This window comes from Diceros bicornis, chromosome 16 (genome assembly GCF_020826845.1).
Source record: "Diceros bicornis minor isolate mBicDic1 chromosome 16, mDicBic1.mat.cur, whole genome shotgun sequence".
In the NCBI taxonomy this organism is placed as follows: Eukaryota; Metazoa; Chordata; class Mammalia; order Perissodactyla; family Rhinocerotidae; genus Diceros; species Diceros bicornis.
In genome coordinates, this window is record NC_080755.1 from 11916352 (window position 1) to 11930702 (window position 14351).

The following is a 14351-nucleotide window of genomic DNA, read 5'->3' on the forward strand; positions in this document are numbered from 1 at the left end:
CAAAAATTGAGGAAGATGGGCACAGATGTTAGCTCAGGGCCCATCTTCCTCACCAAAAAAAAAAAAAAAAATACTGAACTGAAAACACAAAAAACTTCCCTGAAACACATAACCATCTCCAGCTATCACTCCCTTCCTCTCCTTCACAGCAAACCTCTTCTAAGAGCTGTGACCCTCTGCCTCCGCTTCCTCGTCCTGAACCCACTCCCGTCGCTCCTGCCCCATCACTCTGATCAGGGTCCCCAGGGACCTCCGTGTCACTATATTCATGAAGATTTTTCAGTCATTTTATTATTTCCCAGAAGTATTCAGTACCTCTTAATCACTCCCTCATTCTCATGAAACTTGGTTGATATTGATTTTTGTAATTATTTGATTAAAATCTGTCCCATGTACTATAAGATCTGTGAGAGTAGGGGCTGTGTCATCTGTATTGCTGTCTATCTCTCAGCCCTTACATCCAGTGGCCTACTTCTCATCTCTACTTAGATGCCTCAAACCACCTGGAAATCCACACCTCAAAACTAACACTGCTGATCTCCCGCACCAGGGTCCTCTCCGAGGGTCCCCTAGTCCAGTAGGTGGCACCTCTGCCCATCCGGTTGCATAAATTGAGAAGCTGGAGTCATCCTGGACACTTCTCCTCTTTCACCATCCCCGTCCCCAAACAAGGATGGGCCATCGATTGAGAATAGGAAAAGTCTGGAGATTGAGGAGGCTCCCAGGGGAACCCAAGTTCTCCACAAAAGAGCGTATTTTGAATGTGAACTCACAGGAATGTCTGCCCAGAGCACAGGAGGCAGTAGTGCAGTGCCCTGTGTGTGTGTGTGTGTGTGTGTGTGTGTGTGCGCGCGCTTTTGCATCCTTTTGACACTGAGCCTCTCATCCCACTTCCCAGAGAGTTAGGTTCAGTAGATTTTGGCAGATTTTTGCTCCTGACTGACAGCCAGGCTTAATTTTTGTGCAGCTTGCCTTGGGTCTGCAGGCAGCGTTGAGATCTGCCCGGCTGTGGGCAAGAGGCCCTGGAACACGGTGATCTCCACACTGGTTGTGGCCCAGGAAATGCTGAGCACTGTGAAGCTACTGCAGGCCACGTAGAGTGCAGAGGATCTGGAATTAATTTGGGTAAACCAAGTCTTTGCCTCTCCATGATCTGTCTCTTTCAGTTGTAAGCTAATTTTTTTCTGTATAGTTCAGCCTTAAAGACAAGTTGATTATTTGACCCATGCCCATATAGGATTCCCTATTCTTCCCAGATTTAAAAAATTATCTTTTTGTTGGTAAACATCAAGACTCTGAAAATAGTCCTTAAAAATGGATCAACAGTCATTTCTAGAACTTTGAGTTTCCACACATTACCAGGACTCAAATTTGTCAAGTGCCTAATACCAGGTTGGAGATCATAAATGACAAACAGAATTAGAATTAGGTGAGAGTTTTCTTTGCATCGTACCCTCTCCGGCCTGATGATTACTTCTGCTGTCAGATGGTTCTTTCTGTGTATTTCCTTTGTTACTCAGGTAGATGCTTCCTTCTTCATTTCCGTTATTTATGTAACAGTTGATATTTCTGCTGTTTGTTTAAACATTAAATTGAAGAAAGGATGTAAAGCTATCCGTCTGCTTTGGTTTTCGTTGCTGCCACACTTTGTTCTTTTCTTTTTTTTTTTTTTTTTTGTGAGAAAGGTCAGCCCTGAGCTAACATCCATGCCAATCCTCCTCTTTTCGCTGAGGAAGACCGGCCCTGAGCTAACATCTATCGCCAATCCTCCTCCTTTTTTTTCCCTTTTTCTCCCCAAAGCCCCAGTAGATAGTTGTATGTCATAGTTGCACAGCTTTCTTAGTTGCTGTATGTGGGACGCCACCTCAGCATGGCCGGACAAGCGGTGCGTCGGTGTGAGCCCGAGATCCGAACCCGGGCTGCCAGTAGTGGAGCGCGTGCACTTAACCGCTAAGCCACGGGGCCGGCCCCTGCCACACTTTGTTCTGCTCTTGATTTGATTTTCAGAGAAAAATAAAAGTTCTTTATATAAATCAGAATAATCCAAATGTTTAATATTTAAAATTCACTTTTATTGGGAATGAAAAGTTGCATTTTTAAAGTAATTCATTAAGCATTCTCAAAACAATATTCTTTTAACTGTATTTAGTTGTTCTGGAAGATAATTTGAGCAAAAATTTTCTGAAAACCTGTTTTTGCATTGAAACCCACGGATGGACCAGTAGGCACTTGCGCCCCCTGCCTGTGACTCTGCTGGAGTAAAGCTCACAGGAGGGTTTGAGCTCACAGACATTTCCCAAGATTGTCTAGTTCAATGGCTCCACAAACAAGGTGGCTGTCAGAATCAAAAGAGTTAAAAAAATAAACAAAAACATACTGTATTATGAAAGGAATGCACACAGGGGGTTAAAATAATTCCAATAGTATAGAAAGATACCAAGTGAAAAAAATCTCTCTTCTCTCTCCTCCCCGACAATCCTCAAGACCACAACCCAGAGGAAGCCACTGTTACCAACTTCCCTTTTTAACTCTGATGATAACACCATAACTCTCGTATACTTAGCTTCTTTTATCGGCTTCAGGTAGTATATGTTAACGCTCTGCTGTGAAAAATAAGATGAGGAATTTAGCACGTTGATCTGCCCCTCACCTCCCTTTCCCCGATATTTCTCGATTTTTGTTATTTATTTTTCTTCTGTATTTACTTGCATAACTTTATATAATATACCTCCATTTTTGATCCATCAATGTTAGGAAGTGTCTATTGACTCTATACTGTATAAGATGGGAGATGAGGGTGCCTAAACCAACGCCCTTTTTTCCTTCCTCCCCCTACTTCAAACTTACACTATTAAGGTTTAGGGCATTTACTTCTATAAATATAAATTCAGTGCCCTGTCTGTGGATTATATCTAAAATTTGAAAAGTAATAAACAGTGTTAAAGATACTATGATTATTTTAAATATTATGAATATTCACTATAGAACCATGTGGAATGATTGGGTCTATAGAAAAGTAAATGTAATCTTTGATCACTAAACTTGACTACTTAAAAAAGAATGTCCCAAATCTCAAGGTCAAAATTCTCCACAATTTTCTCAGAAATCATGGCATATTTTTATCTATTTCAACTAAAAGCTGACTTTGTTATATAGTTTTTTGTTAGTTTTTCTGGCGTTTTTAATTGCCTTTCTTGTTGTTGTTGACAGAAGAGACTATGTGTTTATCGTATCTTTAGGCTCTTGCAGGTGTTTGTTAATCATACAGTTTGTGTAATGGACTCCACATTGTTCTTACAGATGTTCTGCATAGAGCCCTCTCATTTCTTATTCCATGTTGTGATTGTCTAGATATTGTATCAGTTAGTATTGCATTTGGCTGCAAGTAACAGAAAACCCAACTTATAGTAGCTTAAACAAATAGAGCTTTAATTTTTCTCAAGGAACAAGAAGTCTGGAAGTAAATCATCCAGCCCTGGTGCTGAGGTTCTGTGATGCTTCAGAGATCCATATTCCTTCCTTCTGTCCATTTAGCCATCCATCCTCAGTATGTAGCTTTCATCCTCATCACCTGATAGCTGCAAGATGGATGCTCACTTCTAACATGGGGTCCGCAGTCCCCAGGCAGGAAGACGGGGAAAGGTGAAAGGCAGACCATTCTTGCTAGCTGAGTTTGATCTTTTAAGAGCTTCCCCAGAGGCTCCCACCCAATGACCTCTGCTTACATCCTATTGGTCAAAATTATGTCTAATAGCCACCCTAGCTTCAAGGGAGTCTGGGAAATGTAGTTTGTAGCTGGGTACATTATGCCATGTAGAAAATTGGAGTTTTTAGTAAGGAAGAAGGTGGAAATGGATATTGGGTTAGCAACTAGGAAAGAACCTTTTTGCATTGCATTTCAAGGTTAGTTATGCTGTTTCTTAAAATTCAGACTCCCAGGTACTATTCCTGCCCCCAGGCTTGGGAATCTGATTTTTTAGTAAACCCCTTCAAGTGATCAGTTGCAGCCAGATTGTCACCTGTTCACAAACATGTGGGGAGCACTATTTATTTAGTTGGAAAAGTCAAACCTAAATATGAACTTTTGGGCTGGCCCCGGGGCTTAGCGGTTAAGTACGTGCGCTCCGCTGCTGGCGGCCCGGGTTCGGATCCCGGGCACACACTGACGCACCGCTTCTCTGGCCATGCTGAGGCCGCGTCTCACATACAGCAACTAGAAGGATGTGCAACTATGACATACAACTATCTACTGGGGCTCTGGGGGGCAAAAAAAAAGGAGGAGGATTGGCAATAGATGTTAGCTCAGAGCCGGTCTTCCTCAGCAAAAAGAGGAAGATTAGCATGGATGTTAGCTCAGGGCTGATCTTCCTCACACAATAAAAAACTGTTTAAGTATGAACTTTTTTTTGCTGTGGATTGTTTAATCAATATATATTTCTAAAGCTCCTACTTTTCATCAGCATTGTCTTAAGTTCTTTGGAGAACATGGGGACATATAAAGTATTTATTACCCTGGCTCCAAAAAGTGCCTTCTAACACAGCATACATCACACACAAAAATCTAAGGAATATAATATTGTCACAGAGCTGAGAAGGGCTGCAGGGTCGAGGGGCCTGCCCCTGCTTTGAAGGCCAGTGTGGTCAGACAAAGCAGCTACTTGGAGGAGGCAGAGGCTGCAGGTGGTTGGGGTTTGGACAGGTGAGGAAGAAGGCGGTTTATTTCAGGAAGAACACGTGATAATAGGCACACCATAAACATTAGGAAAAGTAAATATGGAAAAAGTCGACTTATACTGTATGAAATATTTTAGAGTAATATCATACAGCTTAAAGCTAATGGGAAAAGACTGCTAGGTTATTGCTGTTTTATAACTTTTATTGTGATTTTAAAACTTTGCATAAAACAATATCTGATAGAGCTAATATTTAAGTTGAAATACCTTTATATTAAAACTGGTGTGGACATCTAATAGTATGTTTAAAACAAAATGCTGGGAGCGAGATGTGTCCTAGGACTAAGTTGGGTTTACATTGTGTTTAGGTAAAATAATGCCTGCGTGTTTATGGTTTTTATTAATATGAAATATTGTGTGATAGCTGGGCCTAGCAGCGGTCTCACTGTGGGTGATGTTTATATAAGAGCAAACTTGAAAATAGAAAACTCTGCAGATCCTGGGGGAATGGGGAGCCCTTCTTAACTATTTTCTGCGTGTCATGGATGGAAGGGCTGCTGCGTGGCCAGGCTGTTTTCACGTGTGTGCCGCACATAGAATGTCACACAGCTGAACCGCACGTGCTCGCAAGCAGGACGGTGAGTGTGTAAATGGGCCGTGCTGTGTAGAGGCGGTGGCTGCGCCAGCCACACGGCCCCCTGCAATCTACACAGGAAGGCCAAGTCACGCATGGTGTTGAATATCAACTCTTAATAGATTATTAAAATAAAGGATTTTCTCATGGTACCTCAATAATTTTTGGTTCCTCTGGAACCTGGCAACATTAAAACATGGAACAACAATTAGCAAAATAATTGAGGTCTTTGTTTTCATTTTTTGTGAAGGCAGGAGTTCTTGTACCTACCTAGGCAGCTAGAAGCTGGGAAGCCCAGAGAAGAGAGGCTGACGTGCTGCCACAGTGAATTTGCTGTTTTGAAAGCCATAGCTGAGAGGCTGAGGCACCAAGCAGAAAGGGAGAGAGAAGATGCTGAAAAGCTGAGCAAAATGTATTTTCAGATACACGTGGGGCTGCAGTGAAGGCACAGTCCTGGTAACCACCAGGCTTTCAGTGGGGCCCTGAAGGGTACTCCTACTGGGAGCAGGTAACTCCGAATCAGCAGCGGGGAGACTGAAGCGCAGCCCGGAATCAGCCCACCCCTTGATGGGGTTGCACTCAGCAGCCCCGACTGCCCCTGGGTGTTAGTGAATCAGCAGTAGGTTCATAGTTGGTTTGTTTTCTTCTGTTTTTCTATTTTACCAGGCGCTTGTGTTTTCCAGAGCTACCGAGAGCTCAGTGTAACTCCTGGTGTTTAAGATAAGCAACTTTACGGTCATGTTTGTTTTCCTCCCAGAGTCACTTAAAAGGTGCTTCTGACAGTTTCAAAAACCTAAACACAACATACGGGCTTTTCTGTTTTTGTGGGGTTTGTTTTTGTTGTTGGTTTTTTTTATGACAGATGTCTAGAAGGATATGTACCAATATTTTTATAGTGGTTCTCACTGCTTGTCAGGTTTTTATGACTTTCACTTTCTTCTTTGAACTGTTAAAATGCCTTTTAGTTTTAAAGTGAGCACGAATAATTTTTATAAAAGGAAGTGTTTTAAAAAGTAAGTATACCTATATTCACTGGCAAATCTTGACTATATATTACTATTTTGCAACCTGCTTTTCATTTCATAAGTATTGTGTGTGTGAATGCGTGTTTCCTTACACGTCTGTATTTGCATGTATATGTGCAATAAAAAGTGCCAGGAATAATGTAGATAGATGGTTGTTGTACTGTGAGTGATTTCTGCTTTCTTTTTTCTACCTTTGGCATTGTTTGAATTTTTAAAATATATGTGTATTATCCTCATAAACAGAAAAAAATGTTTTTTAAGTAAAGGGTAATAAAAGATATAGAAAGGTCCATAAAAATGAACTAATCCAACCAGCCATCTCATGCCCCTCTATGGCAAACCCACCATGAGGTCACCCAGCCCCTGTATCAGCAACTCAGGTAATAAGGAGCTTGTGTCCTGCCAAAGAACCTAGTCCCTTCTTGGACAGCTAGTAAAGACTTTTTTTAATTGAACCAGATTCCATGTAATGCCCAACCCAATGCTCCGAATTTTAACCTTTGAACCACGCAGCTATACCACTCACATCTTCAAAATGTATTTGTACTTCTACTCAAATGTGCCAGGCGCCATTGTAGTGCTTGGGATACAGCAATAAATAAAGCAAGTAAAAATTCCTGCTCTCATGAAAGTTAAAGTTTAGTGGGTAGAAACAGAAATGAGTAATGCGTGTCAGATAGGGATGAGTTCCATGGAAAAAATAAATCAGGAGAGATGGAAAGGGAGTGATGGGGTGATTGCTGTACCATTTTAAATACGCTAGTAGCCAGCCTCCGAGATGGCCCTCAGTGATTTCTACCTCCTGGCATTCATGTCCTTGTGCAGTCCCCTCCCGGGCTGACCTGTGTACCGGTAAGATATTGCACAAATGACAGAGCATGCCTTCTGAGGGTAGGTTATAAAAGACATTGTGGTTCCTGCCTTACTCTTTCTTTGATCAGATGCTTTGGGGAAAGCCTACTGCCATGTCTTGAGGACACTCAAGCAGCCGTTTGGAGAGGCTGCTGCCTCCAAAAGACTGAAGCCTCCTGCTGCAGCCAGCAAGCACCCGAGGCCTCTTGCCAACAGCCATGTGAGTGAACCATCTTGGAAGCAGATCCTCCAGTGCCAGTCAGCCCTTTGGATTGTAGCCCCAGCTGACATCTTGAGAGACCTCATGAGAGACCTTGAGCCAAAACCACCCTGCTAAGCCACTCCCAGATCCCTGACTCAGAAACTGTCTGAGATCATTGTTTGTTGTTTTAAACCACGAAATTTTGAGGTAATCTGTTACGAGGCAATAGATAACTAATACACTCTGTAAGAAGATGACATTTACACCAAGACCTGAAGGATGGAGACTTGTGGATAGCTAGTGGAGGAACATTCCAAGCAGAGGGAACAATAAGAGCAAAGGCCCTGAGGCAGGTGTGTCTGAGGATTAGCAGGCAGGCCCATGTGGCTAGAATGGGATATGCGAGCGGAGGAGGAGTAGGACGTGAGGACAGAGGTAACATGGAGCAGATCTGAGGGTGTTATAATCATTTTGGATCTTACTCTGAGTGAGATGAGAATCCATTGGAGTATAGGATTTTGAACAGTAAAGTGATCTGATTTAACTTCTGTTTAAAAAAGATCACTCTGGCTGCTGTGTTGAGACTAGTCTGAAAGGGGGAGCGAGCCAGGCAAGAGCAGAAGCACGGAGACCAGTTAAGAGACTAACTTGAATCAGGAAGTGAGCAGTGGATGGAGTGAAAAGTGGTGAGATTCTAGATACGTTTCTACTGGATGTGGAGTACGAAGGAAAGTTTGAGGTGCCCACCTGACATCCAAGCAGAGATGTCAAGTAAGATGTTAGGTATGAAATAATTGGAAAATGTTGTTCAGCATAAGTTCCCTTCTCCCACTCATTATTTAGTTAGGCACTGTGTTCATTCATTCAGTCATTCATTCTAATATTCACTGAGCACCTATTACATGCAAGACACAATTCCAGGTGCTGGGGTTCCAATGAAAAAACATCAAATCCCCTGCCTTCCTAGCACTTTCATTTTAGTGGTGAGTCTCACCTACCTTATGACATATAAAACTCATAAAACAGTAGATACTACAATTATTTTTATTTTAAAGATGAAAACAAAGAGACCTAAAATGTCTAAGCAGAGGACTCTCTAGATTAAGAAAAACTAAAGATATACAACAGCCATATTCAATGGATAAACCTTGATTAGATCCTGGATGCAAAAAAAAAAAAACCATTATAAAACAATTTTTTTAGGACAGTTGGGGGAATTTGAATATGGACCGCATATTAGACTATATATGGAATTAATGTTAATATGTAGACCATCCTTCTTAAGCCATCCACACTTGAAGTACTTAGGCATGAAAGAGCATCACGTCTGCAACGTCCTTTAAATGATTCAGGAAAACAACAACAAACACTATAAAGAGGCAAATGTGGTGAAAGGTTAACAGGTGAATCTAGGTGATAGGTATACAACTTTTCTGTAGGTTTGAATTTTTTCAAAATAAAGTTGGAAAACTTAAATTTCAAAAAATAAAGGATTCACACACATTAGGATAGTTACCATCCAAAAAAAAAAAATCCAAAAAATAACAAGTGTTGGCGAGGATGTGGAGAAACTAGAACCCTTGTACATTGCTGGCAGGAATTGCAGATGCTGTGGAAAACAGTTTGGAGGTTCCTCAAAAAATTAAAAATAGAATTACCATATGATCCAGCAATTCCACTTCTGGGCATATACACAAAAAAATTGAAAGCGGTGACTCAAACAGATATTGGTACACCAATACTCATAGCAGCATTATTCACGATAGCTAAAAGGTGGAAACGACCCAGTGTCCACTGACAGATGGACAAACAAAATGTGGGATACCCGGGGCCGGCCCGGTGGCGCAAGCGGTTAAGTGCTCGCGCTCCGCCGCGGCGGCCCGGGGTTCGCTGGTTCGGGTCCCGGGCGCGCACCGACGCACTGCTTGGTAAGCCATGCTGTGGCGGCGTCCCATATAAAGTGGAGGAAGACGGGCACCGATGTTAGCCCAGGGCCGTCTTCCTCAGCGAAAAAAGAGGAGGATTGGCGGATGTTAGCTCAGGGCTGATCTCCTCACAAAAAAAAAAAAAAAAAAAAAAAAAAAAAAAATGTGGGATACCCATACAATGGAATATTATTCAGCCTTAAAAAGAATAAAATTCTGACATATGCTACAACCTGGATAAACCTTGAAGACATTATGCTAAGTGAGATAAGCCAGACACAAAATGACGAATATTTATATAAAGTACCCAGAGTAGTCAAATTTAGAGAAACAGAGTTGAATGGTGGTTGCCAGGAGTTGGGGGAATTGGAGTTGAGTGTTTAATGGGTACAGAGTTTCAGTTTGGGAAGAGAAAAAATTCTTGGAAATGGTGGTGAGGGTTGCATAACAATGTGAATGTACTTAATGACACTGAACTGTATGTTCAAAAATGGTTAAAATGGTAATTTTTGATATATATATATTTAATCACAATTTTTAAAAAAAATTAAAAAAAAAAAACGGAGAGGAAAGAAAAAATCGACTTAATTGCTCAAACCACAGAGCTGTTAGTCCCGGATCTCGGTCTCAAACGTCTGTTTGATTACCAAACCCCTACTGTTAACTCCTGTGCTACCCTGCCTACATAAGAAATCAATACTCTTTTCCTTTCAGAAGGTAACCATCAGGTCCTAAGTCTTTTCCAGGCTAAACACCTTCAAATTCTTTGGCTAATCCACATTCGACATGATTTCCAGTCCAATTCTAGTTGTCTTCCTTCAAATACATTCTCATGCCTGTGTCTGTTAGAGCTGCAGTTCTCAAACTTTTTGGCCTGAGAACACCTTTGTACTCTCAAAAATTATTGAGGACCTCAATGAGCTTTTGTTTATGTGAGTTATATCTAGTGATATTTGCCATATTAAAAATTGAAACTGAGAAATTAAAAGATGATTAAGTCATTTAAAATAACAATGAACCCATTACATGTTAATATAAAGAACATTTATATGTGAAAAATAACTGTTATTTTCCAAAACCTCAGTGAGAAAAATGGCACTTTTATATTTTCGTAAATCTCTTTAATGTCTGACTTAATAGAAGAGAGCTGAATTCTCATGTCTGCTTCTTTATCTGAGATGCTTTGTTTTAGTTGAAGTATATGAGGAAAATCTGGCCTCATGAATATAGGGAGTTGGAGAGGGGAGGGGTATATTAAATAGCCTTTTCAGGTAATTGTAGATATTCTTTAATACTAGACCAATACTCAACAAGTGTTGAGTATTATTAAAGGTTAGCTGTAATATAGAATCTGAAACTGTATCAATGAATTCTTTGTATTCAGTTACATTAAAATCCATTGGCCTTACTTGAACTTTGAATGGATCTCTTACCCATCATATTGGTTACCTATTGCTCCAATACAAATTACCCCCAAAACTTAATGGCTTGAAACCACAAATATTTATTATTTAACAATTTGTGTATGTCAGAATTTGGGAATGGCTTCTCTGGGTAGTTTGACTCAGAGACCCTCATGAGTTGCAGTTACGATGTTGGCCCAGGCTGCCGTCATCTGAAGATTTGACTGAAGACGTAGAGGATCTGCTGCTAGCCTGACTCACATGGCTGTTGGCAGAAGGCCTCCGTTCCCCATGTGGGTCTCTCTATGGGCTTCTTGAGTGTCCTCAAGACATGGCAGTTGGCTTCCCCCAGACCAAGGGATCTAAGAGAGAGCAAGGCAAAGCCACCATGTCTTTATGAACTAACCTCAGAAGTCACACACTATCACTTTCGCCATATTCTACTCGTTAGATTCACTGAGTACAGTCCACATTCAATGGCAGAGAAATTAACTGCCATCTTTTTTGAAAGGTTGGGTATCAAAGAATTTGTGGATATATTTTTAAAACAGAACACTTATAGATGATTTTGTAACATCATGCATTGGTCATCTGGAAAATATTTGTTTACTGAATTACATGGACCTTTTAAATGTTGATAATTTCATTATGTTTTAAAAAAATCATACATCAATATTACTACTGATCTCACTAGATATCACTATACACCTATTAGAGTGGCTAAAAGGTAGTGATTATACAAAATGCTAGTGAGGATGCGGAGAAACATATATTGCAGGTGGGAGTATAAAATGGTACAGCCACTGTAGAAAATAGTATGAGTTTCTTACAAAACTAAACACGCATTTATCATACAACCCCGCAACTGTACTCTCATGTTCACGCAAAAACCTGTATACAAACGTTCACAGCAGCTTTATTCAAAACAGCCCAAAACTAGAAACCACCCCCCAAATGTCTTTCAATGGGTGAATGGTTGAACACTCTGGTATATTTCACTCCCAGATTCCTGTTGTTTCACAAATTTGATACCTGGATCCTTTATATCATCAATCAAGTCATTGCTAAAAACAATGAATAAACTAGGGTTGATATGAAAGTCCTGAGTCTCCTGAATCTAGTTTGACAAGGATTGGCTAGTAGGTTACTCAGCAGCTTATCTTACCAATGTTACCATCATGTCGTCTGTATTCTTCCAGCTTTGGTGGGGGAGACAGGGTAATAGCATAAGTCCCAAATCCTACCTGTTGTATTTCCCTATTTCAGTCACCCTGCTTAATGGTTTTTTAGAAATTCATGCAAGCTCAAGTGATAACATAATTTTAATAATTCTATATGCACAATATACTCGTTGTCTTGTTGAATATCTTCTTCCCCCTTTTAAAAGGGCATTGGAGTGGCCCTCTGCAGATTTCTAATAGCTTCCCATTCTCCATGATTCCTCATCAATCACAGGTGATGTTCCCACAATCTCATCTGAAATTTTCCCTAATTTCTTGGATATTTTGCACCCAAGAAAAATTCTTAAATCAGTTGAAGCCGTAGGATGCCCTCCCCAACACCCAACCACCAAAAAAACTTTGTATCTACCTTGGGCTTTGTGTTAGTCTGCTTGGGCTACCATAACAAAATACCACAGACTGGGTGGCTTAAAAAGCAGAAATTAGTTTTCTCACGGTTCTGGACAATAGAAGTCCAAGATCAAAGTGCCAGCAGAGTTGGTGTCTGATGAGGCTTCTCTCCTTGGGGTACAGATGGCTGCCTTCTCACTGTGTCCTCAGGTGGCCTTTTTTCTGTGCTGAAGTAGAGATCCCTGGTGTCTCGTCCTCTTCTCATAAGGACACCAGTCCTACTGGATTAAAACCCCACCCTTATGACCTCATTTAACCTTTATTACCTTCTTAAAGGGCCCATTTCTAAATACAGTTATCACATGAGAGGTTAAGGCTTCAACATATGAATTTGGAGTGGGTGGTCGCATTTGGGGGAACAGGCTTCAATTCCTCTGTCCAATGTTTGTTTTACCACTTTCCAAATGATACAACTTCAAAAAGATGAAATAGATGAGTAGTTCTGTTAACACTTCAAACAATGGATTCATGTTTCTTCTTCTTGCTTCAAATTTTTTTCAAACCCTTTTCAATGTTTTCCACATTTTTCATAAATCTTGGTTCATTTGGTGCTTTACCCAGATACTGTTCTTATGGTTTTGTGTCAAGTATTCTGCTTGATAATATGTTCTTTCTGTCCCAAAAAGCATTAAAAAGATTTAAAAAAAGTTTAGAGCTATAAGTAGTAGCTCACTTGTTCATGCTTTGATGAATATCCCCCTCCCCCCTCCATCTGCTTTCTTATCTTTCTACTATCTTTAACTCTTCAAAAAGCTAGCTATGTTTGGGAGAAAGTTGGAAGGCCTAGGATAGCAAAAGTAATGCTGTTCTGGAATGTAACCTTTTCATATTTTTGAATTTGGAAACAAATAGTGGTTAAGTTCGGTACACTCCGCTTCGGCAGCCCGATTCGGTTCCTGGGCACGGACCTACACCACTTGTCTGTCAGTGGCCATGCTGCGGCAGCAGCTCACGTACAAAAAGAGGAAGACTGGCCACAGATGTGAGTTCAGGGTGAATCCTCCCCAGCAAAAAACAAAAAAACACACAAAAAAACACAAAAATTAAGAGACTTTCAAACAAATAAACTGAGGTCTCCAAGTATGAAATAAACTTTGAAAACTTAAATCATTCTTTAATTTTTATGTAATCTCTACAAAACTCAAATAGAAAAATATATATCTTCAAAAACATAAGTATTGAGGTTTGAAAATAAAATCAGATGAACTTTTCCCACCCAATTTCTAAAGTGCTGGAAAACTCAGAATTTCAAAAGGTGCAGACAACAATCTCTTCTGATGCCCAGAGCCTAAATGAGCAGCAAAAACCCTACTGCTTCTAACATATCTTAGGGCCTCCAGCTCCACCCTCCTTAAGGGTCCACCATGATCAACATTTCACTGTCAGCTGCCTTGCTTCATCTGGCTTTCTGTTCAAAGACATATTTTTTTAAAAGAGACTAACTTAACATATGCTGAGGAAAAGAAATTGGCAGGGATGTATGCCACATTATAAATGGTGGTTTTTGGAATATAAGGGACTTGCACTTTAGCATTTCTGAAATTCTGTAATATTTAAATTCAAATGAGCATGCATGTCAGTTTTATAAGCAGAAAAACTGATATTTTTTATAAAAAGGAAACTAGCAATGAATTATCTTGTTGAAATAAAAATTCTCTAGTCATTCTTATTTTGATAACTTATCTTTTAGATATTCATATATCCACTTCCATTAAAGTGAAGCAAAATATCCTTATTTCTATATTTTGTGTTTTTCCCATTTGTATTTGGTTCTTTAGCAAACCAATATTTTCCACTTTGTGAAAAATTTACTCTCTGATCTATACGAGGGGAAAAACCTATTTGTAATGTGAAGTAGGTCATTTAAAAGTGAAATTTAAATATGGGAAGTTGAGGGGGAAAAAAGCTGCTTAAAATACCACTGTTTAATTTTATACAGAAGGGGTAACTTAGTGCCAAGACATAAGTTACTACAAGGAACAGGAAGAAACCACACAAAGAACCAA